Source organism: Pagrus major, chromosome 7, assembly GCF_040436345.1.
Source record: "Pagrus major chromosome 7, Pma_NU_1.0".
In the NCBI taxonomy this organism is placed as follows: domain Eukaryota; kingdom Metazoa; phylum Chordata; class Actinopteri; order Spariformes; family Sparidae; genus Pagrus; species Pagrus major.
The window spans coordinates 11,739,079-11,765,014 of record NC_133221.1 but is presented as its reverse complement, the minus strand read 5'-3'; the positions used below and the strand labels follow the sequence as shown (position 1 = coordinate 11,765,014).

General features: G+C 39.7%; 1 long non-coding RNA gene across 1 annotated transcript in view; it reads right to left on the bottom strand.

Moving 5' to 3' along the window:
• LOC141000129 (uncharacterized) overlaps positions 1 to 18,387 on the bottom strand; it is a 49,520-nt gene extending 31,133 nt beyond the window's left edge. The window contains exon 1 of the long non-coding RNA XR_012179516.1: positions 17,885 to 18,387. This is a non-coding gene — a long non-coding RNA (uncharacterized lncRNA). The remainder of the gene's footprint in view (positions 1 to 17,884) is intronic.
• Between the last annotated feature and the right edge of the window lie 7,549 nt (positions 18,388 to 25,936).

Sequence of the window (25,936 nt, the reverse complement as noted above, 5' to 3'; positions counted from 1 at the left end):
CATTTATTCATTCAATCAGTCTTTCATACTGCTGTGGTGGACATTGAAAGTACTTCTTGGTCCCTACTTTAGCAAACAGCAATCAACCTTCACCACAGAAATATAATATGGATTGCCATGGAATTCCCCACTGTTTTTTTTTTTTTAATGGATTGTCACAAAACGCGGTACAATTATCTGGTCCAAACTAATAAATAAATACATATTTAAATAAATAAAAAATGTAAAACTATGTTTTTTTTCTTTACCTACAGGTCTTCCTCTCAGCCTGTAGGTGCAATCTCCACCATTAAGAAGGCAGAACAGTTGTCTCTAAGAAGTGAAACCGAGAACAAAAACCCCCATGGTGTCGCTCGCTGCTCCTTGTAAAGCCTAATTGCTGTGAACGCACGGCAATACTTGAAAGTGACCTAGATGAATATATCAACATTTCTATCAACTTCTCTCTGGAGTTTGGCAGCTTGACAGACTAAAGATCCTGTTAAGAGGGATTACTGAGTAAATAAAAACTTAAAGCTTTAAAGGCACGAGGACAAAAACACCATTTTGAAATATATGGGGGACTGGAAACTACACTCTTGATTGTGCATTTACAGGCTCACAGGGTGTAGAGTCTTTGTGTTGTTTTCACCATGCCTAATTGTGCCTGATTTTTTCTTAGTTTTACTAAGGACATTGAGACTTTACCGAGGGCCAGATGTATAAATGATTAATATCAAATTATCTATGATGAATTTTATCATTATTTTTATTTACATTGGAGCAATTGTTCCATGTTAATGATCTTCTCATCTGATCCTGAATCTAAAGCACATAGTAAAGTCTTTTTGAATATGAGCTGTGTAGCTTAACCACTGAGCATCCTTCTGCTAACCCTTCCCTTTCCTAACCCTTTTATAATGATGATTGAGACATTACAGTGATGATGATTTACAGGTACATGTGTGAGGGCACTTTAAATAGCCAAAGCCGTGCATAATGGCAGCTGATAAAACACAATCAGTCACTTTTTCTTCTTTGCCATTCTTCTTAATGACAGGTATAATGCATGGTAAAGGTATGGACATGCAAATGGATGTTTAAGTGCGTTTCTACATCCATTTATAGATAACTGTAGTGGTGAAAAGGAAGCTTGTGCATGTGCGCCTGTTTCCACAATGGCTGAGATTTATAAAACAGAATCAGGCATACGCAGAGCTTTATAAATCTGATGAGCAGAGTGTGTATGCTTATGTCTTTGTGCATACAAAAATCTACACAGCTTTATGCATCTGACCCTAGGTGTCGTCTTCATCCTGAAATGATGCTGACAATATGCATTTACTTTGCAATGTACTCTGCACAAACTGCTGATTGCTTTATATTTTGTAATTCATACAGAATATTAACAGCTTGTGAAGGAGAAAACAGTTTGTTGTTGAACTGCTCCGCTGCACAATCTTCTCCATGGTGATCTGAAGTGTTGTTGGAGCCCGTCTTTATTCCTATTCTACCTCCCCATAATTTTGTAGGCTGGGAAACAGAATTCAGTGCTCTTTCATTTCCTTAATTCATGAATATCATGTTCTCAAGCATGTCATTTTCTTTTACATGATGGAATGCAAATTAGTTAATCAAATACTGCTGAAAGACTGATATGTGTATGATTTCTTAGCTTTTTGTCAGCATCACACCCAGAGCTGACATGCCGTGCCATTCTGAGAGCAGCGATTACAGTAAAATGTTGAAAGGTTGACAGCAAAAACAGACAATTATATTAACTGGCCTCTGGCCCTCTGTCAGTTTCCAAGAGCGGCCCTCAGGCTAAACTGTTTGAGAATCTCGGGTGTAATAAAGCAAGAATGGATCTCCCGATTAAATTTGCAGGAGTCTGTGAGTATGTGTTTGTATATGTGTGTCTCTGTAATTGTTCCTCTACATCTTTAGCATCCGATGCTACCGAGCTGTCAAATGCGTTGTCGTTTCGGAGAGCTCTTCAGAGTTCAAGTGAATACCTTAACATAGTTCAGTGCTTATAATGAATGATCCGTCAATTATTGAGACCCAGGAGTTTCCTGCTTGCCCTTATATCTCATTTAAAAGTCCTCAAATGCAACATGTCTCTCTGTGCTCCCTGGATCTCACCCCTCAACAAGTAATTGGGGGACTAGTTAGCAACTCAGAGGCACGGACGGAGAGCTGTGCTGGCATAACTCTAGCTTCAGTGACGAGGCAACTAGTCCCACAGACTCCCACTCTCATTCAATTAATTATGACCTTGAGAGCTGAGTGGGAGAGCTGAGACCAACTTAAGACTGACTCATACTTCTTGCTTCCTTGTTATAGTGATATATCTCTGTGTAAACATCACTCTGTGGACAGACTGCAAACTATACTGTCTTGGTTTGAGGGCTCAATGACTACATGTGTGGCCATGTTGCACCAGCTAAATTCTCTCTCAAGTTAGGGGCAAAGTTGACACTTTAAACTAGTTAGTTTAATACTAAAGCCGTGTCTGGTTTGGTTGCATCCCGGAGATTTCGGCACAAATTTCTGTACAAGTCTTTCAGTCGTTGTGAGCTTTCAACACTGCATGACCAGCAGCAGGGGGTCACACATCACAAGATCACACACGCAAGCATGACATGGGAATGATGTGGTCCAAGCAGTCCAAGTCGTTTGTGTGCTAATTTGCAGCAGAAAAAGGAAGTAAAAGAAAGTGTGTGAGAGAATGGATTAGGAAAATGCAGAAAAAAGAAAAAAGTTAAATATGAATTAAATATAATTATATTTATGCACTGAATAGTACTGCCTGCTCTTATTGTGGTTCAGCAAGGACAACGTGGTTACTGAACAGCTTGTGTGTATGTAGAAACTATAAGCTATTATTATGCTCGCTCCATACAAAGAGATGTGCGATAAGACTGGGTTCAAAGAGCTACCGTGGTTCACAGCAGAGGAGAGAGGGAGAAAGGACCTCTCCTTTCTGCTCTCATTGGCTGTAACCCATTCCTGGCTTCCAGACCTGTCTGTGACTCCACCAGGTATTTAGCCTGCTAGATATCTAGTGGACATCTGGGTACACTGGAGAGCTGTCCCCGAGCTCCTGGATCGCATCTTTGAACGGTTCACACATCCGAACGGTTGTTTACGAGAGCATGCGCCGATCTGTCTCTTATCTGGGACTTCTTGTTGCCGATCTCCATAAAACGTCAGCAACAGCAATATCAGGGCTAAAATCCTGTAGTATGAACTTGACATTTGAGGGATTAGGCCATGTCTGACTGTAGACCAAGGAAAACAAAATCATTTGCTTATTTGTATTCAAATCCTCCAGGTACCCCAGCTTTTAAAACGATGCGCCATGACAACCTCTGATTTATGGAGGACTTGACATTTACTAAGGGCTAGGTGTAAGATTCAAGCTGTAACGTATGTGCCTAAACTCAGTCCTAAGTTAGAAAATCTTGTTTAAACTTGGCTACATTTGACCTAAAGCATAGCTGGTGCAACCCTGGTTGCAGGCCTAGCTTTACTGCACATTATTATCTGAATATAAGCCAGTCTGACTGCTGCAATTTGCAACTCTTGAAATGCTATGAATGTTATTCCATTTATGATCAAAGGACCACAAATTCTTTAAATGCTTCAACTTGCTCACAGCACCATTTTACATATGTATTATTTAATTTTGTACTTCTACATGCACTGTTGGGATATAATATCTGTGTTTTCTGGTAGACTTTTAATGTGTCATCCTGTGTCACACTAAGCGCTGTACATGGCAGCAGGAAACTGACATTATCAGTATGTTTCTTCACACTTGGTAAATACTCAAAAGCCCAGCACTTTTTTGCAGGTGCAGCAAAAATCTGAGACTAGAAGGAAAATTTAAGTTAAGCGATGTCTTCGCTGTTCTTAATTACCAATTTCTCTGTCATCAAAAACATACTGTATGCTCACAAAATATGCAGAATCCAAAAAGAAAGACATCTTGAGACAGATGTGGTGCTGCCATATGTGAGTTTCATTCACACATTAGTACATGAATAATGTAGCCTGTTTTGTTTTCTGTTCTGTATGAATTATTGATGTTGAGGTGTACATTTAAATGCTGCAGACTGATTTGAATCTAGTTCTATTTGTGAGAATGAAAATGACAAACTGTTCAGCTTTGGTCTGCGGTTAATATAAGAGTTTAGGCAGAGGCGAGTTGATCAGTAAGCGAGAGGCTGATTTAATCAAGAGAAACATCTGCTCCTCCAACTTTTGAAGTTTACTGTGTAAAAGTGCAATAGTGGAAGCTTGGATTCCAAATACTGAATAGGATTACATAGCCTACAATAGCTGTTAAATAAACAATTCAGCAATCTGAGAGATACATCTATTTGGTTTCCATACAAGAGTGAGAGGAGTTTGCCATCAATATCATGTCTGTTCATTTAGTATGGAACTGGCTACGACAACCTTACAGTGTTTCCCACACATAGACTTTACTTGGGCGGGCTACCCAGGTATATTAAAGGCCTTCCAAGTATATTTGGCGACCCATTTTAGCATGTTTTTACATTTATTTATTTTTATCCATCCAAGTGAATTAAGGTAAGGTAAGGTAAAAGTTCAGATTTAATGGTGAGATTTTGAGATTTGGACCGAGCCCAGCTGCTTACTGTTTCCCCCTGCTTCCAGTGCTTATGCTAAACTAGGCTAAACTTTGTTCTGATTACATGCTTAACTCAAAATAGAAGGCAAATAAGTGAGGTGTATTTTTAAGGTTAAACAAGTGCAAATTATCGTTGGCGATATGCCGCCCACATTAGTTTTGCGCAGTCTACTTTTCTATTTGCATAACAGATATTTCTCATTTTTTTAACATTACATGAATTTGAATAAGAATTACTGCTCAAAATTAAATAATATTTACAATTTATTTTCTGTTAAAAGACAGAGTATAATATGTTAATGTGTTTTCAGATGACACCCATGAATAACAGTCTAACACAGAATATGACTTAAGCAAATACAACATTATTTTGGAAAATTACTGGGTACACCGAGGCTTTAATGCTCTAATGCATACCAGCCAGTTTTAGATGATTTTTTTTAAATGTATTTTCTTCATTCTGTTTGAATTTTAATTGATCTTTAATAATACCATACAGAATAAACCCCTTTCTCCTCCTGTAATAATCTGGCGCCATAAAGAGTTTAGTCAGCGTGTTATTAGGCTAAGCCATGCTGAATGGTAGTCTCATTTTTGGGCATTCTTCATTGTACCCCCCTGGCATATCCTCTGCCGTTTCACTTTATAACCAACATATTTTTGCTACAATATGTCGGGTTGTTTAATGAAACCACTGCGGCCATGATGGCTGGGGATTATACCTAATCCACACAGGAACTTTGCTGATAAGTGCAGCCATAAAAGCTGCCCCTGTTCATCTTCTCTGTAAATTTTTGGACCAGTAGTTCATCACACAAAATCTAAGCTATTCTTAAGCACTGGTTCTCTCAGGCTTATGGGTATCTTTTTCTTAAAATTACAGGTATTAAAATCCAGCTGACGCACAATGTAAAGTATAATCCTCGATGATACAGGTTTTTGAGTGTGTTTGTTTGTTTGAGTAACCTCTATGAGCCCTATTTTCACACGATGGAGGCTTTGTGCCTGCATTGTGTGTTTTTTCCTTCACATTTTGCTGTGTGAGCAGACCTGACCTGCCTGAAAAGCCAAGGGGAGTTGGCCCAGTATTTCTTATGATTTCTTGCCAGAATCTGATAGTTCCCTGGGAAAAATACAGGTTGGATCACAAGATTTTGTGTAATTTTTTCTGTCTGTATGCTCCAGTGTGTTCATACACTGAAAAAGACACTGCTTCTCCAAACCTCATTAACGCTACCACACTACTGTTATAGTTGTGCAGCCAGTCTTGTGGGGTCTGACCTTAAATTGCAGTTTCTGCAGTTGACTGTATCAACTTTTTGCCTGCAGCAGTTTATTCCAATTACTTTAAATGCTAAAACAGCAGGTTACAGTTCAACTGTGGGGCAGGGTTTTAGATTAAGTGAATGAGGCATAAATGAAGAAAAATCTGTAGAGGTAAACGATGCAGAGGAGTTTAACAAGTGGCTTAATCAGATATGTAGACCTCCATCCTGTTCCAGAGCATAAGGTTTGATACCAAGTGGAGCACTGAGTGCAGAAGGTGTCCCTCGTAATGTAAGTATGTCTAAGCACCACGCTCCTTCCCTGCCACTGTGCATCTTAATAACCTCAGGCCACCTACTTTTCTCCACCTACTTGTTGTTGCGCTAAAAATATGACCACATACTAATGTATATGGAAGAACCCAGAATTAGAGCTATGTAGTGATGTATACAATATCATTATATTTTCAAGGAATCAGGAAGCAATATTTTAAAATCTCTGGAAAACTTTGAACACTATTGGTTCTTCTTTTCAGGTCACCGGTGCCGCTGCACTCCTGTCTTAGTCACCGCATCACACCACCCACTGTTTGTCTGGAAAAAAAACTTAAAACCCTGTTTACTCTGAGCCACCTGGGCACACCTGTAGTCTGCCAGAAACAAATTACTGAAATGGCCTTATCATGTTGGAGATTGTTACGTTAAAAGCATTGCTTCTCAGCTGAGAGGCAGTCATGCTGTCTTTTGGGTTTGCGCACTTAAATTTCAGTGCCTGTTGAGACTAAAAGTACATTATTGACCTTCCAAACAATGGCCGACAAGAACAGTCTCAGCGCACGCTCCACTCAGTACAGTAGCCGTTGTAGAGCTTTTCGACCACATCACAAAAACTTAAACACAGTATACTGTCATGACAGCCTGCTGACAGTTTGCTGCAGAAGATCATGTACTTTGATTGAAACCGCCACAACAGCCACTGAATTGAACTGAATAGTGAGATTGTCTTTATTGGCTTATTGTTGCCATTGTCATACATATTTCTTTACCTTTTTTGGCTTCATTGCCATTGAGTTCTTTGAAATGCAAATCCTTATTCAAGCACCACCATTAGCATGTAGCTAATTAGCTAGAAAGACCACTTTGTCATTGCTACTTAATGAAAATTGCAATAGAAACTAGAGGGATAGCAAATGGAGGCAGAATGCAATTGTTAATCAGTGGGAGGGTTTGTTTCAGTAGTCAGCATCTGTTGAGTCACAGTGGTATGTTGACACCAGCACACACATGAGCATTTCTATGTAGGTGTGATTAAGAAAAATACAGCACCAGTATTTTCCAGCTTCTGCTGTGTGACCAGATGACAGGGATAAAAAAGGATGGGTCTGAAAGGACAAAGAGAAGCAGCTCAGACCTTGTAGCCTTCTGTACTTTGGTGTTGGAGCTGCGAAAACAGGAGGAAAAAATATACAAAAGTAAAATACTTTGAGATTCTGTGCTGTTGCTGCCTCTTAAAATATCCTTTGTTAGGTTAAAAACAATGACTTGTTTGAGATGGAGCAATTATCTTTGTTTATTCAGCTGGGAAAGAAAATAAAGGTCCATAGAAAACTAAATGTAACTAAATGTGAATCATGATTTTATGACCATACTATTTACTCTGGACCTTGCATATATGCTGAGAAGACAGCTGATTATATTAATGCAGCAGTGCCTCCGCTAGTTGCCTCACAGCTTTGCAGTGACAGTAATACTACTCCTACACCAAAATTAGCGTGAGGCTATTTAAACGTGGGTAACGTGCCGGAAAAGCAGGGAACAGTAGAGAGCAGCAGATCATATATCACATCCGACTACCTCAAGAAGACATTAAAACGTGTTGCAGAAGTCGTAATCAATGACACTCTCAACGAGACACATCGTGTTTTCTGGAGCTGATAAAAAACGTCACACCTTGCTTCTTTCTCATCTACGTTGAGAGTCTCACATGTGCAGGCACGGAAGCCACTAACAACGGTTAGCGGCTATTTTTTAAATATATTTTATTTTAGTCTGTCTTTCAAACTCGGCGACGACTGGACGATATTTAAGCGCTGCTTGACAGAGACGGATGGAAAAGAATTAACAAGCCGACGGCCTTTACTTCAACACACACCATAGCATCAGGCCTGCAGCAGGGCGGTTATTAGAGGGTTTACACGGTAGTTGTGTTTTCATCACAGTCGATTAAAACCCAAGGCAAGTAAACCCTGCAGTAAACGCAATTATACACATTCACATTAAGGACAAAAGCCAGATGTCAGCAGCTGTAGGTGTTTTTTTTATCCAGTGTAAAAGGGGTATAAGACTCCAGGTAGCTGATGTGCCCTGCTAAGAAGTAGTTTGTGAGCTTCAGAGGTGTTGGTAGGTCAGTTTTTGTGACTTTTGGATGAAGCTAGGCTATCTGTCTCCCTTGTTTCCAGTCTGTATGCTAAGCTAAGCTAACCAGCTGCTGGCTGTGGCTTCATATTCACATCGCTGTCAGTCCTCTTATCTGGTTCCTGGCAAGCGCTGTATTTCTCAAAATGTCAAACTATTCCTTAAGCACTGCTGTCAGATACTATAATCTAAAACACATTATTAGCTCTTACCATAAATAGTTTGTTTTTCAGCAGTATAGCTCGGTTAATATCTTTTTTAATGAATTCCAGATGGAGATCACAGCTTTTCGGATGACATATTTGCTGTAAACATAAAAAATGCCTCGTTTGCAAAGGCAAAGTTCTAACAAAGCATTCATATTACAGAAACACAGTCCTTGTTAGTCATTCAAAGCTGGAGTTGAGCAGCACTCACATTTTACCGAACAGAAATGCTGATAAAAGCTGAGAGAGGAAATGTGGCCAGTTTCTGTAAGTACTCAGGAGAGAGACTCACACAATGCACATTCAAACCCGAACACTGACTGCAGTGCTGACTAATGAGAAATAAATGAATTCATTGAGATAAATCGTTCATTAGTGTTTGCCATCGTAGTTTGTTGGGAATTTGAAAAGTTCAGTGCAATTTGTGTTTACAGAATTAATGGTTTCATCAGTCTAATTCTACCAGGAGGCGTCATTATTCCTCTGCTGTAAGGTAACTCTGACAGATACAGTCTATCACTGGTTCTCCACCATACCGTCCTTGTTTGTTACCACACAGCGAGATTCAGGAGTCCGAATATGAGAGGCAGAATGTGTTCATTTCTGATATTAAAACAGTTTTCCTTTTAGTTTCTGCATTATTGTCGTCTGTGTGAGAGGCAGAGCTGATGCATATCAAGTCCCACGTTTGTCAGTGGAAGCAGAGGCAGGTCAGGCTGTCTTTATAAACAGCAGGATAGATGACATGGGGAACTGGAACAGTGCAATTGTCTGTAACATCACAAGAGCCCCCCGTATGGCACCTACTCAACTTCCAAGTGTGTGTCAAGCAGAGAAACCGACAGCTTGACAACATGGCTTTTATCTCACACACCAAATCTCTCCACAATCAACTGAAAGAAAAAAGAAGAAGCGAACACATGAGAGGCTGTATTGAAAATGTGAAGCCACCCTCTTAGATAAGACTGTCTCTGTAGGTGCCCTGCTAGTTAAACATAGCCTAGCAGCCTCTCACATCCCCATTTAGACACAAGTTTGTCATTTGGGAGGAGGTCATCCCGGTGACAGTGATGAGGAGGCCCAGACGCCAGACACGCTGTCAGCGCTCGTTAAGATCAGCTCATTAAAGAATGAAATAAATAAGCTGGTAATGGAAAGTGTGAGAGAGGAGGGAGTGCTGGGAGACGTCACCATCTCCTCCCGCTCTGGGGAAGAATCCAGGGAGGGAGATGGATTGTAGCGATTGAGCTGTGAACCTGCGCGACACAGCTGCGTTTTCTGCAGCTAATGATTCTTTACAAAAAGCGGATCAGAGCTGAAGCACTTGTCATGTGTCACCGAGCCATGCAGCTGCCCCCCCACGTATAGCACCTCGCTCCAAGGCTGCCGCTGATCAGAAGAAGATGTGTAGAGGGGAACGGTGTGGAGATTTGTTGTGTGCGTGTAGGTGTGTGTGTGAGTGGAGGGGGGGGGGGAGCTTAAGACACTGATGCTGATTGATCATAGTCAGAAACATGGTCGATTGGAGATGTGAGGACAGACACATATACACAGAAATGCTCTGGAGACAGACAGATCTTTAAAAGTTTGACAAAGAGCCATCAGCTGTCAGTCAATCAAAGCTTGCAGATTGCTGATTTTTTTTTTTTTTCCTGAGAGGGTGCACACTGGGAGCACGCACCACAGCACCAGAACTTTATATTCCTCCCATGACTTGAGGAGAGAAAAGTTTTCTCATGGTGCTCTCTTTTTTAACAGAGGGGCGCAAAAAAAAAAGTCCCGGTTGCTGCCAAAAAAGAAAAAAATCACAAAACAATCAAATGAGTGTGTGCAAGTTTCACTCCGGTGGCCTTGGAAACATCTGTTGGATTTGCCTCTCTGGTCACTGGCAACATATCAAGGAAGCGAGTGAGAATGAGGGGAAAACAAATAATAGCTGTGATTTAGCAACGAAATTAGATATTTAGAAAGGCACAGAATGATGTACATAATGACACATAAATAGAGCTCCTAACAGGTTGAATATGGAGGACGGATGATTTAGCACTTAGTGGTTTGTCTCTTGTCAAACGGTACAATAAAAATATGGATTGACATCCCTCTAATGGGTGTAATGGTTGGTTTACGGGGGCAAAGAATAAAGAAAGCATGTCTCTTTTTATAGTGAAAACAAACATTTAATTGGTTTAATGTATGCTCAATAAACTAAACCTATTTTGGTGCAACTTTTTTAGTGATTTATTTCTTGATGGTAGCGCTATGCCCTTGAAAAAAAAAAATCAATATTTCAGCTCAACAAATGTCCCAAACAGCATTATTAATGCCTGGCAGCACTGGGCACTGTGAATATACAACTTTCCATTTGTCATTTTGCTTCTTAATACTATTAGTCCACCATTTTCCAGTTGGGGAGTTTAACTGAGTGGAGGTAAAGCATATTCAATTCCTTCCATTTGTTCATTCCCAGCTCACCATCCATCCTTCCACAGTCTAAAAGTCATGATGGAGCGACTGAGCACTCAATACAAAAAATTCACTCTGCTTCTCTCGGGCATCTGTTCTGCTGTGCTACAAACAAGCAGGTCTTCCTGCATTTGTAGCTCCTTTTAGAGCAAAACATTTGACTTTTATTCAAGGAAACAGTGAAGGGAAAGCATAAAATCTATGTGCATGCTGCTGCTGCATTCTGTTTGCACGCATAGGGGCAAAAAAATGTCTCGTTTTTTTCCAAATACAAAGTCACTAGTCCAATAAAGCAATTACAGTAAAAGCAGGAGGTTGGAGTGCTCATGGTTTTCTGATGGACATTTTGGATATAATGAAAGCCAAATCCTGCATATGTCAGAAGCACTGAAGCTATGGATATCTGGGCAACAGTCTAACTAACATCTGTCTCAACATTTCCTCCTACCACAGGGTCCATTTTGTTTGTAATATTATTTTGGCCTTTGGCAGTCCTTCCTAAGCCTCCAATATGTTCTTCCATTCAAAATTTAATATTAAATTCTTTGTGATGAACCATACAAAGCACGAATGATTAAATGAGGGGTGCAACTATTTGCTATTTTGACTTGTTGCATGTGACTTAAATGACGAAAAAGGATTTCCACCTTTTTCCTGTTAACAATAATTTACATAATGTGTTAAGAAATTAGATTAAAGTGGGTGCACCTATTTGCTGGTGCGCCTAAATGAAAATATGAGGCACACCTGTGCAACCAGTGTGAAAAATTTGTCTGGTGCCCTGTGATATGTGAGTTGTTTTTGCAATTAAAGGAACATGTCGCCAATTTTACACATGGAAAGCAGTTTACTAATCATTTTCATTGGTAACACCAGTGCGCCAGAGGTTTAGAGGTTTATCTAGATTATCTCAGTTTCTTGGTGCATGTGATCTAAAAGAAGAAAAATGTATTTTCGCCATTTTTCCTGTTGACAATCATTCACATAATGTGTTAACAAATTAAGTTAAAAGGCGCACCAGTGCAAACACTGTGAAAATGTAGTCTGTAGGTTTGTGATGTGTTAGTTTTGCAAATGTTATTGGGCATGTCACCAATTTTACAAAAGAAAAGCAGTTAACAAGAGGTGCTACTACGAATATGTCTTCTGTAGTTGTGGCATTAAAATAAATCCTTCAAATATTTGGGCAATTGGAGTTTCAAAGATGTTGGCATTGACCAGATCAAGAAGGGGACCAATTAAAAATGTTTTTGGGCTGCATGTTAGGAACTGTAGGATCCAGTGGTGTTGACACTCAACCCAACCCAGGGACTAAAAGTGAGGATATCTCAGCCTCTTCTGCTTCGATTTTACATTTTTAATAAGTCTCATGCGAGCATCTCAACTTTATGGATGTAAACCATTAAATTGCTGTACAACTTTAATCAATTAATCATAAAGTCAAACATTTTTCCCAGAGATTTTCAATAGATAGATAGATAGCTAGCTAGATTGATAGATTAGGCAATACAAGCATAGAAACAATCTGTTCTTAGTGGTGTTCTCAGTCTATCCTGCCCCTCCCCAGTCCCTGTTCTATCTGTCCCTCTCCTATTACCCTTCAAGAGGGATGTCTGTTCGATACTCCTTCCTCCAGAGCACAATGACAAGGAGAAGCGAGAGGGAACAGTGATCAATTTCAGATATGGCCCGAAGCACAGGGTTTACTAACAAAAGAGATTTCATGCACTGTTTAAGCTATTGAGTGGCCAGTGGATTAGCTCACACTTCACATTAACCCTGAAACTCGACGACAAAGGCCCACTTAACAAATGCCCCGCAACCTACGCCGTGTGGGCCCACTTAGACTCCGATAGCATCAGTGGTAATTGAGACACTTCAGAGGCGACATACAGTGACATTTAGGAGACACAGATGTTTAATGCAGAGTAATCCAAACACAGGCTAACGGAGGCGGTGCACCGGTGTCTATCTGAAAACATGCGAGGCTGAGGTCACTGTCAGGGCATTTATTGATTGAGGGATTCCTACTAAAAATAATCCACACATAGCTAATTGTTAAAAGAAGACCTTTGTGTTAACATTTTTCAGATCTCCCCGGTGAACGTTTTTGATCGCACACTCTTTGATTCTATGGCTGTTGAAAAACTGACCATTGACTGGAGGCTATAGATCCACTTAATTGGATTTTTCTGACTGAAGAAGGAGCTAATTATCTGAACACTGGCCACATTTTAAATACATCCGTCACAAGATATTCTTCACCCTGTAGATTGAGGAGAAAAGGCGATTTGCATTATTAATCTGACTGCTGTGTGACATGTCATCGCTTTCCGGATAATGAAGTGCATGTAATGTGAAATGTAGCACTATCGCTGAAAAGTGATAAATTGTCTTCAGCTTGTTTTGAGCATCGTGAACTTAAAAATAGTTCCCAAACATTCCTCTTATTTACAAGAGCGGCACTTACAATAACAGCAAATATTTCTTACAGTGTTTTCAGGGCACATCATCATCCATCACCGCTGTGTTACAATGAGGACTGACTGTGTAATTTGTTTGCTTTGTTTGCTTACAGCAGTTGTTTGCTGAATCTCATGTTCCGCTGGAAAAAAAACAGCAGGGAGAAAAAAAAGAGAAAAGAGGAAAAACTGAAGCGTTTTCAGAAACTCGACATGGCTTTCATCTCGTTTCCTCTGCCTTGTTTTGTCTTCCCTTTACTATTCAGTGTACACCAGCAAAATGCAATGTGATTGTAACAATGAATAAATGCAGCGTTATTCTTACTTTGGATTGTTTTGTATTGAATGTATTCAATATGAAACTATTGCATCTCAGATTGTGTTAGTCACACTGTCGTGATTGAAAGGCTTAATAGTCCAACATGTTCACAAAGGGACTATAAACTCTCAGCCTTCGACACAATGTGCAGTCTTGTGTGATCAAATTCATTAATTTAATCATCAATCAATCTCAAAAAGTTCTCTGTGTTTATTATTTATTTATTTTTTGCATCCTTTGAACAAATCTGTGGTTAATATATGTGCAATCAGCACTAATAACTGATCTCCATATTCATTTCTTAACACTTGTGCTTTAAACGCTTCACTGAGCTAATGTTGATTCATGAGGTTGTAATTCTGCTGAGAACATTTAACCTGAGATGGAAATCAAACTGAGACAGTTTGGGAGTTCAACTAAAACCTCTGCACATAGAGAGCACAATTAGGAGTGAGGCACAGTTTTCATACTGGATTTAGGGATTGAATTATGGGGAGGGGTTGAGAAGGTCTGCCCCTCCTAATTAAGACTTGGACCAACCCCAAAAGAGGTAAAAACAACTGCAAATAAATGTCAAAACATTTATTTAGCCTTTTTACCTGTAATCTTAAATATTACAATCCATATTTCCCGTAGTCATGCCTAGAAAAATCTTGTAATACAATTTCAGATACCCCTAAACAGGACCATACCACTTCTTAACATTGATGTGAGCTGAACGTCTTCCCTGCCTGCCTCACATCACTGCCATCATTGGCTTATGAGACATCCTCACATTTAAAAGTCCTATTTGTAAGAAGAGTTGATTTTTAAGTCTCATATATTGACGCTTTGGGATTGTAGGTCAGGTCGGCCGCCATCCCAGAGTGTCATCATTTGACGAGTTGGGAATGAGACTTAAAAATCGACTTTTCTTACAAATGAGATATTTAAACTACGAGTAAGTTTGCGGGTGACATAGTTTTAATTCTGCGCCAGGATGGACAAGTTGATCACAGGCCAGTTGTGAAAGACTTAGTTGAGTGGTGTGACAACCGCTTCTAAAAGTTAAATGTTAACAAAACTAAAGAGACAGCCATTGAATTCCAGAAAACCTCCCACCCAATCTTCCCAACTACAATTGAGAGTTAACTTGTTGAGAAGGTTATTTGTTGCAAGTACCTCGGGACAGTCATCGATAAGAGTTTAAATCGTGACCATAACAACAGCAGTCTGCAAAAAAGGGCCTGCAGAGACTTTACTTTCTGCGCTGACTGAATACTTTTAATGTGGACAAGACACTAATGGTTTTATTTATGGTATATTCATTGTCTTAACCTTTTGTTTTATCTCATGGTATGGTAACCTTTCTGTGCACAACATAAATGATCTGTCCAATATCGTAAAAAAAATGCCAGCATAATAATTGGCACTCAACAGCTTTCTTTGTCAGATATGAACGACGAGGAAGGCAAGTTCGAGCTTGGCCAGCTCTGATCATCCACTCTCACTCTTGGAGGAATTGGTTCATCTCCCATCTGGTTGGAGATACAGGCTCCCTATAGGGCAAAGACCAATAGGTAGAAAGGTTCCTATGTCCCAAGTGTAATAAACACGCTTAAATCTGCTCTAAAACCTCACATGCACTGATCAGCAGCACTTTATTATAGTTACCAACTCATGTAACGATTCTTTTAACGAACAATACATTTTCTTTTCTTTCGGTTGTTATACTGTCGTGATGTCTTCTGTCCTCTTGTATGTTGTGTTTGTGCTTTTACCCACTTCTGTAAGTCAAATTTCCCTTCGAGAGGGCCAATAAAAGCCTGAACTGAACTAGTTATATACACTTTACTTTTCCAACCTTCAGAGTTTCTGAATTAGATTGTGTCAAGTGTCTACGACGAATTAATGAAGCTAATATTTGCTTTAACATTTGCCTGGTGCGCCCTCTCATTTCCAATGTTGTCTCATCTTTAATCTGAGGGTGTTTGAATCCACATCAGATTATGAGATCAGGAATTTATCCTTTTTATTATTAGACTCAATGTGTTTCCTTCCTCATAAAACTTTTTATGCATTATGCCACAATGCAGTAATGCATTCCACTGTCGACCCCTGGAATGGCCTGAAAGTGTTGATGAGATACAAACAAATGTGCAATCCACAGGGCCGCTAGTGCAGTGAGGGCCTGTTAAAATGCAAACACTCTGTCAAAATGTAATAATTCTTAATAATTTATCAGTCATCGGTTTGGGTCAGGGTAGGATGCCGTCTGGGGATGCATTTTGGTCATTTTGTTTATACATGAGGTCGAGGTGGATGATTGGATCGCACATCAGACTTTAACAAATCAAACTGCTGTTCCTTCACATTTCCAGCAAATAGACATTGTTTTTTTTAAGCCACAATCATTCACTTACCTTGATCACATGTTTTTGTATTCTAACTGTAGCCCAGTAAATCCCTCATTTATTCAGCGAAGGGCCCTGAGTTCTTTAAATCACTTAACTTATCAACTAATACTGAATAATAAGATAATGTATTTATATTTCTCTTGTGCTAATGCACTCTTTAAATTGTCTTGGGTCTCTTTTAACAAAATAATAATGAATCACCAGACTGAAATCTGTTTTTAAAATAATGAACTCCTTATTTACTCTTCAAATTTTCAAATAACAAAATGAAATAATATTTAACACATCTCAACAACTTCAGATGTCATGGCAATATTTCCTTTCAATTGCAACACACAATGTAACCAAATTCAAGCCACTTAATCCAAATGCACATTGAACTCAGTGGGCCCACACTCATTCACTAAACACCTAAGCCGGTGTAGTGCCGAGAAGAGACTGCTTGCCGAAAAACGACTGCCCCCGACGGGAACGCGCATCAGTTCAGAGGAAGTGGCGTAGGTCTACTACGGTTCAGCTGGCAGACGCAGCACCGAGAGAAATGTTTTTTTTACTGTGCAGTCCTGTAGCCCAAGTGAAGAGGCTACGGAAAAAGAGCGGCGCAGATAAAAAAAGTAACCTGATGTTTCCATAAAGTAGGCTAGTTGTCAACAATTGATGAGGGTAGATGCTTTACCTTGCCACTTTTATTGTTGTTGTTGTTATCGTTGTTGCAATGTGATTTTACACCGCTTTGATCTATAAATAAAGTCATAATTCAATATCCCTGTTTCAGTGATTTTATAACGAGGATTAGGAAATCAATGCAGAAAAGAATGCAGGAGTGTTTCCCCGTCACATTAGATAGCAATCATATAACACATACTGAGAAATTAGTAAGTGCTATCAGAGGTGGGTAATAACGATTTACATTTACTTCATTACGTTTACTTAAGTAACTTTTTGGATAACTTTTACTTTTAAGAGCATAATTATGAATACAATAATACAGTATATATAGAACTGTAGGCTAACTGTAACGGATTGCCTTTACATTCTGCATAACATTCTCTGTGTTTGCCAGGTGCATGTACAGTGAATTTGGTCAATATCGCTCCTTGCAATCCAGAGTTACAGGGTGCAGTCACTTTTCGGCAGGGCCTGCCGAAAAGTGACTGCACCCTGTAACTCTGGATTGGGAGGGGTTACATTCTCTGTCTTTTCAGCATTAATAGTAGAGGAAACCAGGTGCATGTACAGTGAATTTGGTCAATATCACTCCTTGCAATAAGGACTTACAGGGTGCAGTCACTTTTTGGCAGGCCCTGCCGAAAAGTGACTGCACCCTGTAACTCTGGATTGGGAGGGGTTACATTCTCAGTCTTTTCAGCATTAATAGTAGAGGAAACCAGGTGCATGTACAGTGAATTTGGTCAATATCACTCCTTGCAATCCAGAGTTACAGGGTGCAGTCACTTTTTGGCAGGCCCTGCCGAAAAGTGACTGCACCCTGTAACTCTGGATTGGGAGGGGTTACATTCTCTGTCTTTTCAGCATTAATAGTAGAGGAAACCAGGTGCATGTACAGTGAATTTGGTCAATATCACTCCTTGCAATCCAGAGTTACAGGGTGCAGTCACTTTTCGGCAGGCCCTGCCGAAAAGTGACTGCACCCTGTAACTAATGACCAAAACTTATGGCCGGGTCACTCAAATGAGCAAAATAAAAGTGTGGTACCTTATTCCAGTATTACCAGTCCAGTCTGCAGCTTTAACCAGTCCCCCAGTCTCTGGTGAACAAAGGGGTAGGTGGGTGTCCTCAGCGGCCGTGGGGTCTGCAGCTTTAACCAGTCTCTCGGTCTCGGTGACGAAGAAGATGGCACACAGGTGTCCAGCGACAGCGTTGTCTCCTCCAGCTGGGGTGCACTGAGCTTTAAGTTGATACTATAATGTCAGCTCAAAGCAGTCTCTGATCAATCTTCAGGGTGTCCACGCCAGAAACGATGAACTAAAGCCTTTGTCGTTAGCTGGGTTAGCTAAACAGTGGCTACGAGTCCGTTCACTTTGCTAATGAATGCTAACAACATACACTCAGTATGCTAATGAGCTAACAAACACGTGAGGCTAATGCACACACATGAACAACTGTACAAAACATTTCGAGTAGAAATATCTTTAGCTGCTCACAGAAGCATGTAGCATGAGTATCTTGACACGGGCTCACAAGTAGAAAGTCTTAGACACCCACTACACACTCGTTGCATAAACTCTTCAAGGTCTTTTTTCTCCGTCGCGATTTGTTGTTATTCCACAAGCTACACAAACTTAGCTCGGACTCTCACTTCCTGTTACTGCCCGCCCGTCCATCAACCACCTCAACCAATGAATGATCAGAATTACTCTTGTTCACAATACCACTTCCTTTTTCAACCATGAACTCTTCAAAATAAAACACAATATTTATAACAATGCCTCTGCATCTTTTTAAATGTAGTTATTACATTGTACCCTTTTAATCATCCATGAAATAGCTTTTTTTTAACCCTTTTATAATGTACCTTTAAACCATTTTAACATTTTTATCCTGATGTAACATTTAACCTTGACTGTGTGTTTTTTGTTTTTGTTTTAACAAAGTCACCTACCTTTATCTCAACATCATTTTTATTACAATGTAGGGTAATTTTGACCTGGTTACATAACCATGAATGTAACTAAGTTGTTTCTGTGCCTAAACATAATCTAACCAGTGTCGTAGTCAGACTGTGAAAACCTTCAAACCAATACTGAATGTTTCATTCCCAGAGAGCCAAAACAATGGACAATGTGTCATGGTGCTAATACAAACTGAGACCTGTTCCATGCAGGATTTAGATGCTTTATACTGGTGGAGACAATTGAGCTGCCCCAAATTCAAACTGAGTTAATTGGGGTAGATATTGTTTTTCATTTTTTTTTTTTTAAGTTTTACCTAAAGTTGCTCAACTTAAATGACCTGCAGCATCTAATTCTTCTTTCGCTGTTGCTAGCTTGCTGAAGGCGATCCATTGTCTTAGGAGCTGCAATATAATTAACTTGGAAAAATGAGTGCACCTCGCATGAAAAAGCGCACCAGTTTCCCCCAAGATCTGCATCCTAAGCTAGAGATTACAGACGCTTTTGATCTGTTCTTAAACACAGATTTGTGTGAGTGTGTGTTTCCCTCTGTCGACAATGGGATGAAAAAAATGAAGCGATTAGCGGAACCAGAAATCTCATTACGTACCCAATGCAGAGGCTGCCGTGTTGAATGAAATGGTGCACAAGCACACAAACGTACAGGTTATTGTCTGTATTTCCACGCAGGATGCATGTTTATACCCATTCATGAAGAAAACACACATACACAGCTTCATTTAAGTGAAAGCGAAATCATTTCTTCTTTGTTCAGAACGGATAGAAGCATATTGAACTGGCGCCGTCTGGAAACACAGCCAGTTCTGCTTGTGTGAGTGATTATCGGTGCCTGACTGGAATGATATCACAGGGTGTTCTGTCTTTATTTACCCATATTGATCTGCTTGTTACAATAGTCCAGATGAATGTTTGAGGGGAAAATTGAAAGCAATTGAGTCTGACGCAACATGGTGTCTGATTCTTGTCGCAGGTTAAACAGATGCTCTGTTCCTTCTACCCATAAACCACCTGTGCAGCGACTGTAAAACATCCCTCCTAACCAACCCGCTAAATAATGAGAACACGACTGGGAATTCTATTACCTGCTAATCTACATTCAAGGACTTCTGGTACACTGTGCTGTATTAAGCTTCGCTCACGCTGTTGCTCAGAGGTTGTTCTTTTCTGAAGCACATAAAAGGAAAACAGCTGGTTTATACTGGTTCTAATGTAATTGTTAATTCTCGTATAAACCTCTTAACCCTTCAGTGGTATTTAGTCGGATTGGATAATGCCAACAAAATATGTAAAAAAAAAAAAAAAAAATCCTCTAGGGAAAACCTGTGTATTAGACGTACATGAAGATGTAGTATTATGGTTAATTTTAATAGATGCATTTAATTTATATAAAAAATATGTCTTACATCTACATTTAGCCTTGATAGATTTCTATGGTTGGAGATGTTTACAATAAATAAGCCACTGCACAGCCTGTGGCTTTAAACTCTCCACACAAAAACAATATTTTAACATAATAAATTCAGGAAGCAAAACTCTGTGTGACTTTCTGTGTTTTATGAGTCTGTTTACATTCAGATCACCTTTAGCAGCACTGCTGAGTGAAACACCAGCTCGAGCTCGTACAGAAATATGATTTGTTAGGATGTGTTGCGGTGGAAGAAGTACTCAGATATTTTTCTTAAAGTCCCAATTTTGACAGAAATGCGTTTTTCTTTCTGTTTCTACACGTGGATGCTTGAACTTCACCGTGTAGAATGATGTATGTGCAGAGTTTGACACTAGAAGGCTGTTTTCACATTAATCTGCTGAAAGTGCACATTTTCTCTGCACTCATTGAAAATCAGATTTTGAGTGGCGGGGCTCTGAGCATGATTTGTGACATCAAATACTTTGGAAGCCAGTGCGGGTCCAGTATTTGGTGTACACAAGTGTGATGTGGAAACTTGAAGGCATAGACACAGAGAATGGACTTCACAGTGAAGTAGTAGACATCTTGTGTCCAGCAGTTAACCTTATGAAATGAGAAATATTTGATTATTCATATATTCTGGCATGTTTAACAAGAGAGAAGGAGTAGGTCTTAAAGCTGTGATGTTCTGCCTCACAAATTTGCTAGATATTTCTCTAAAATCTGCTTCTTTGAGAAATACTGGAATGTTTTACCTTTCTTGACCTCAAACATTTATTCAAATAAAAATATTTTATTTTAAGTTTAAAGGGAGTATCTCTCTTTGGCGGAAATGCAAACAACTCTATCTTATCTGGCACCAGCTTTTATGTTGTATTTCATAAGCGTATCATAATGTATTTTAATCTGAAAAGTAACTAAACCTGTCAAATAAAGTGCAGTAAAAAGTAAAATATTTTTGCAGTGGTGTGGAGGTATAAAGCAGCATAAAATTGAAATATTTATAAAATGCGTACTTCAGTGCAGCACTTGATTAAACGTACTTCTTTACTCCCCAACACTGCTGATGTGTGTGACTTTCTCCACTGGTCTTCAGACTGTGTGTGATTAAGCGTGTGTGTCCCTCCATCACATGTCTTGTAATCTACATCTCTTGGTATCAAGTGTGTATCTCCTTCCATAAATCCTCTTGATACACTATCATACATTTCCTTGCTCACACACACTCTGTATCTCTCTCATCTCCCCTCCCTCTCTTGTGTGTGTTTGTACAGTGCTGCTCAATGTGCCGTGACAGAGTAAACGCTGACACCAACACCTGTTCCCTGAAGGTCACCCCCCCACAACACACACACACACACACACACACACACACACACACACACACACAGAAACATGCACAAAACCTCCAACTTTTACCGACAAGGTTTCTGTTTATATGTATTCTTTCTGAGAGACGTGCACAGAGCTCGATCCTTCCTACACAGTACCCACTTATTGTGTTTTATTTTCAATTGATTGCTGACAGTCATGCATTATTCATATATGCAACCTTGAGTTCTCATGAAAAGTTGTCCTTTGCTTGAGTGTTTGTTTGCGTGTATCATTAACACATCGCTCTGCAGGGAAAGAAAACAGCCCCCCAGGTCTCTTAGCATTAGCAACCCTACTGCCCACACGGATGTCACACCAGTGTAATTAGCAGCGAGAGGAGCAGCCTCTGGCACTGCTCACTGTTAAAGTCACTGCGGAAGCCAGAACAGTAGGCTATGTCTCTTTGCCTTCTTGTTGTTGTTGTTGTATCTCATTATTTCTTGTCCACAAACAAATATGACCTTCACGACAATTTGTGATCATCAGAATTACTGCGGCTCACACACCCACCGGGTAACGAGAACAGGAGGATGGATTGTTAGCACCGACGAGAACACTGAAGGAGCGCCACAGATGTAGAAAAGCTGGATAAATTACATGCAAATATCTGCAAAGAATTTGGTGATTTTAGTAGCACTTGTAGATTGTGAAATGTCCACTTATAACAGGAGATATTTCCCGTATTTCCAAAGGCACATTATCTATAATACAGGCGCATAAACAGAAAGTTGGCAGAGAAGTGAGAAACTTTTCCATTTGACGTGAGAGTGAACCTGTAGTGCTGGTGCCTGTAGTGAAGGATGAGATGAAATTATTTTTGTTGTGCAGAGGGTTTGGATTCGGAGGGGGTGAGAGAGGGAAGGTAAACTAGCTGATTCTCATGAATTTAAAGAGGCTACTTTACAGGGTTAATATACATAAATGCCTCCTTAGCAACCACAGAGTCATACGACTGTCATGCAGATTTTCCAACAGTTTTTGAATGCATAGTGGTCGGACATCGTTTTCGTTATCACCTTAACCACTCTGCATTATGGAATCACAACAGTAAGGATGACAGAGACAGCTTTCTACAGCATTTACATTGTTCCGACCAAAGTCATTTTTATGAGACCATACATTCACATGTAGCCTATAATAACCTTTCTTATTTTGAGATCTTTCAAGAGAGCGTAGTAGATAAACCTTCATGGTTCAAGTTACCAAAATAAGTCCATCTGTCAAGATATTTCTATTTTGCATTTGTTTGAATGTATATTATACTATGTATACTATTTTTTTCATTACAACGTGTCCATGAATTTAAGAATATCTTAGTATTTGGTATTTCCCCCTTTTGCTTTAATGACATCATGTGCTCGAGCCGGCATGGACTCCACAAGTTCGTAATAAATGATTCGACAGGTCAATTCTGTGCAGGTGTCCAACTCCAGAGGAGTTTTTTCCAGTCACCACTGTGAAATTCTGGTATTTGTTTGCTCCCACCAAAAGCATTTGGCCTTGTTTCCATCCTGAGAAGTGGGTTTGAAACCGCTACCGCTACACTTCCTCTGAGACCACTTTTCTTCAACTTCCACCGCTTCCTCTGAGACCAGCTTTCTTCTGACAGAACTTTTGCTGATTGGAGTCTTGTTTGGTTATTTGCCGAATTCTTCATCTGTTATGAAGTTGCTTTTCTATCTCTCAAGGAACTAAGCCTGATGTGTTGATCTTCTGATGGTGTGGTCACTTTGGGTTTGCTTGAGCATGCGTTGGATGCAACTGATCCAGTTTATGTAAAGTGTTGTAAAATTCGATGCACTGCCCCCTTAAAAATCTCGAGTCTAGCCATGAATTGATGCTGAGAAAGACTCTCTTTGCTTAGAAAAACAATTTGACTTCTGACACTTTCATTTTCTTTTCTGAATCCTCAAACTATCTATTTTCAGGTTTATGTGACAATATTAGACTATATATCAGTGCAGTTTCAGACTTTTGCACCCCACCGTGTTCTTCTGAGCTCTTCCCGTGGGTTGGGGTCAGGTGGATACAGGTGATATCACATTCATCTGTGCACCAACCAAAGTCTAACTGCGTTTGAATAAAAATTGCAATTACAATTACAGTTGTTGGGTTGCTGACCTGCTAAGGCTGATTAGCTGAGTGTTTCATAGTGTTCATATTTTAAGGATGTTATTTTTATGTCAACTTTGATTTTTACTTAATTACTCATGAATATTTAATGTCATAAAAAAGGGGGATCAGGGGCTTTAAACTTGCTACAATGCCATAAACTGTGTTCAGTTAATGTCTGAATTTGTTCCGTTAAGTCCCACTTAATGCCAACATTACCAGCCTTTTCTTGAATTTTAACAACAAAAATTTGTTCATAACATAGAATCAAAAGAGCAAAGAAGTATATCATTTTAAGAACATGGGCACAATCATTGATCAGACCCTTACTGTTAAGGAAGAGAGCACGCAGCCACAGAGTTATTGTTTTTAATCAGGAAGCACATACTACAGCATTCAGCAGCCCGACTGACAGCTTTTTATCATTTAACGTAGCAGCTTGGTAGGGCAACATGAGTGCAAGGAAGGTGATTGGCAAGTCATAAAAACAACTTTGCAATATATTTGACAGCACTCTTCACAGGAAGGCCAGCGTATAACTGTAGATACCTCACACCCACTACACTCAGAGATTGAGCTGCTCCCATCTGGCCATCAATTCAGGGTCCAGAGGGCCAGGTAGAACATATAAGAAGGCTGTTATTCCCTATAGGCCATACAAGCATTGAAAACAGAATGACTGCATCAGGGAACACCTGTTATTTTATAGGATGCTCTCTCTTATATAACCTATTTGCTGCTACCTGCCTATTTGGGCTTCTGTATGGAGAATATTTTCTCTTTAACGTTGTGTAATGCTCTGTGTAGTGCTTGTACTTTTCTTGTACTTTGGCAGAAGCCAAGACAAAATGGTGGACATTATTTTTCTATTTTATTTTATTTATCTATGTTTTTATTCGTATTAATTGTATTTAGTTTTTTATCATAGAGACAGGACAAAATGACAACTACAAACCAACAACAAACATAAGTACTCATAGATACATACAGTACATAGAGAAAACAAAAAGACAAAATCCCAAAAAGCCAGACTAGGCAGAGATAAATACACCAAAGTTTCAGCCTAAACAAAACATATGGCACAGAATAGCCCACCTGGATGTCACACAGCAGGGACTCCACCTAGCTAAGAAACGGGAGTATTAAGATGTCTAATAATTGGGTCCAAGATACTATTCTGCCAGAAAAGGACAATCTTAAGAAGAGACCAGAAAGTATCCTTTGCTATATAGCATCTGTCACAAATATCAGAAACATAAGGATACATTTCATTAATCTTTTCTTGAGGATAGTGTAATCTACGCATAACCTTAAACTTAGCATTTACTACACTGTCCTACAACATTTCTAAATGAATAAATGAAAACTTTCGGAGGATTTGACGAGATTGTCTAACAGTTTCTGTTCAATTAAGAGCATTTGAGAAAAAAATGTCCTTGTACTAAGTAGACTGAAATGCTTGTATGTAAATCTTTCCTCTCGTAGGAGGAAAACTTAAGTCCTAATAATTCCAAAGAAAGCACATTCACAGAGCATAACCTCCGCAGCTCAGAAATAATGAAATATGAATAGGACAATCTGCTGTCTCGTCTGAGGCACAACGTGGAGAAAGTGAAAGAATCCTCAAGTGGTTGATATAAAGCAGCCTTTTATGTAATAAAGTATTCAAATATAAGCCAAACTAACTGAAAGATGTCTTAACTATTGAGTCTTTTGTTAGTTCTCAGCTGTGAAACATAGCTTTTTTTTTCTCTTTACTGAGACTTTTATTTTTTTTCTTTTAAGAGTCCCATTCACACCGACCTCCAGTCAGGGCCTAGCTTTTAGCAGTGTCACAGGTTATTGCAAGGGGAGCAGCCTTGTGAGTCTGAGGCCTGTGAAAGCATCCAGGGATGTTAGAGAAGGTCTGTCTGCCATCCAAGGACTGTCCCCTGGAGGTGCCGGCTGAGGCTGCTGCAAGGTCAGCCTGCTGCCGGCTGCACGTCCCCAGGCTAAGTGCTCTGTTCTGTGTCACTGTGGGGAGATGAGGTGAGGGTCTGGTTGAAGTTTGAAAGCATCCGTCTGCTGACATAGGTCTGATGTCACACCTGGGCTAGAGAGAGATCACAGTGGACATCGACCTGATTTGACACCAGGAAATGGATTAGGACAGTTTGCTAAAAAGAGGGTTACAACACTCTTTACTGTGGCCGGGGAAAATACAAAGACTGAATCCAACTA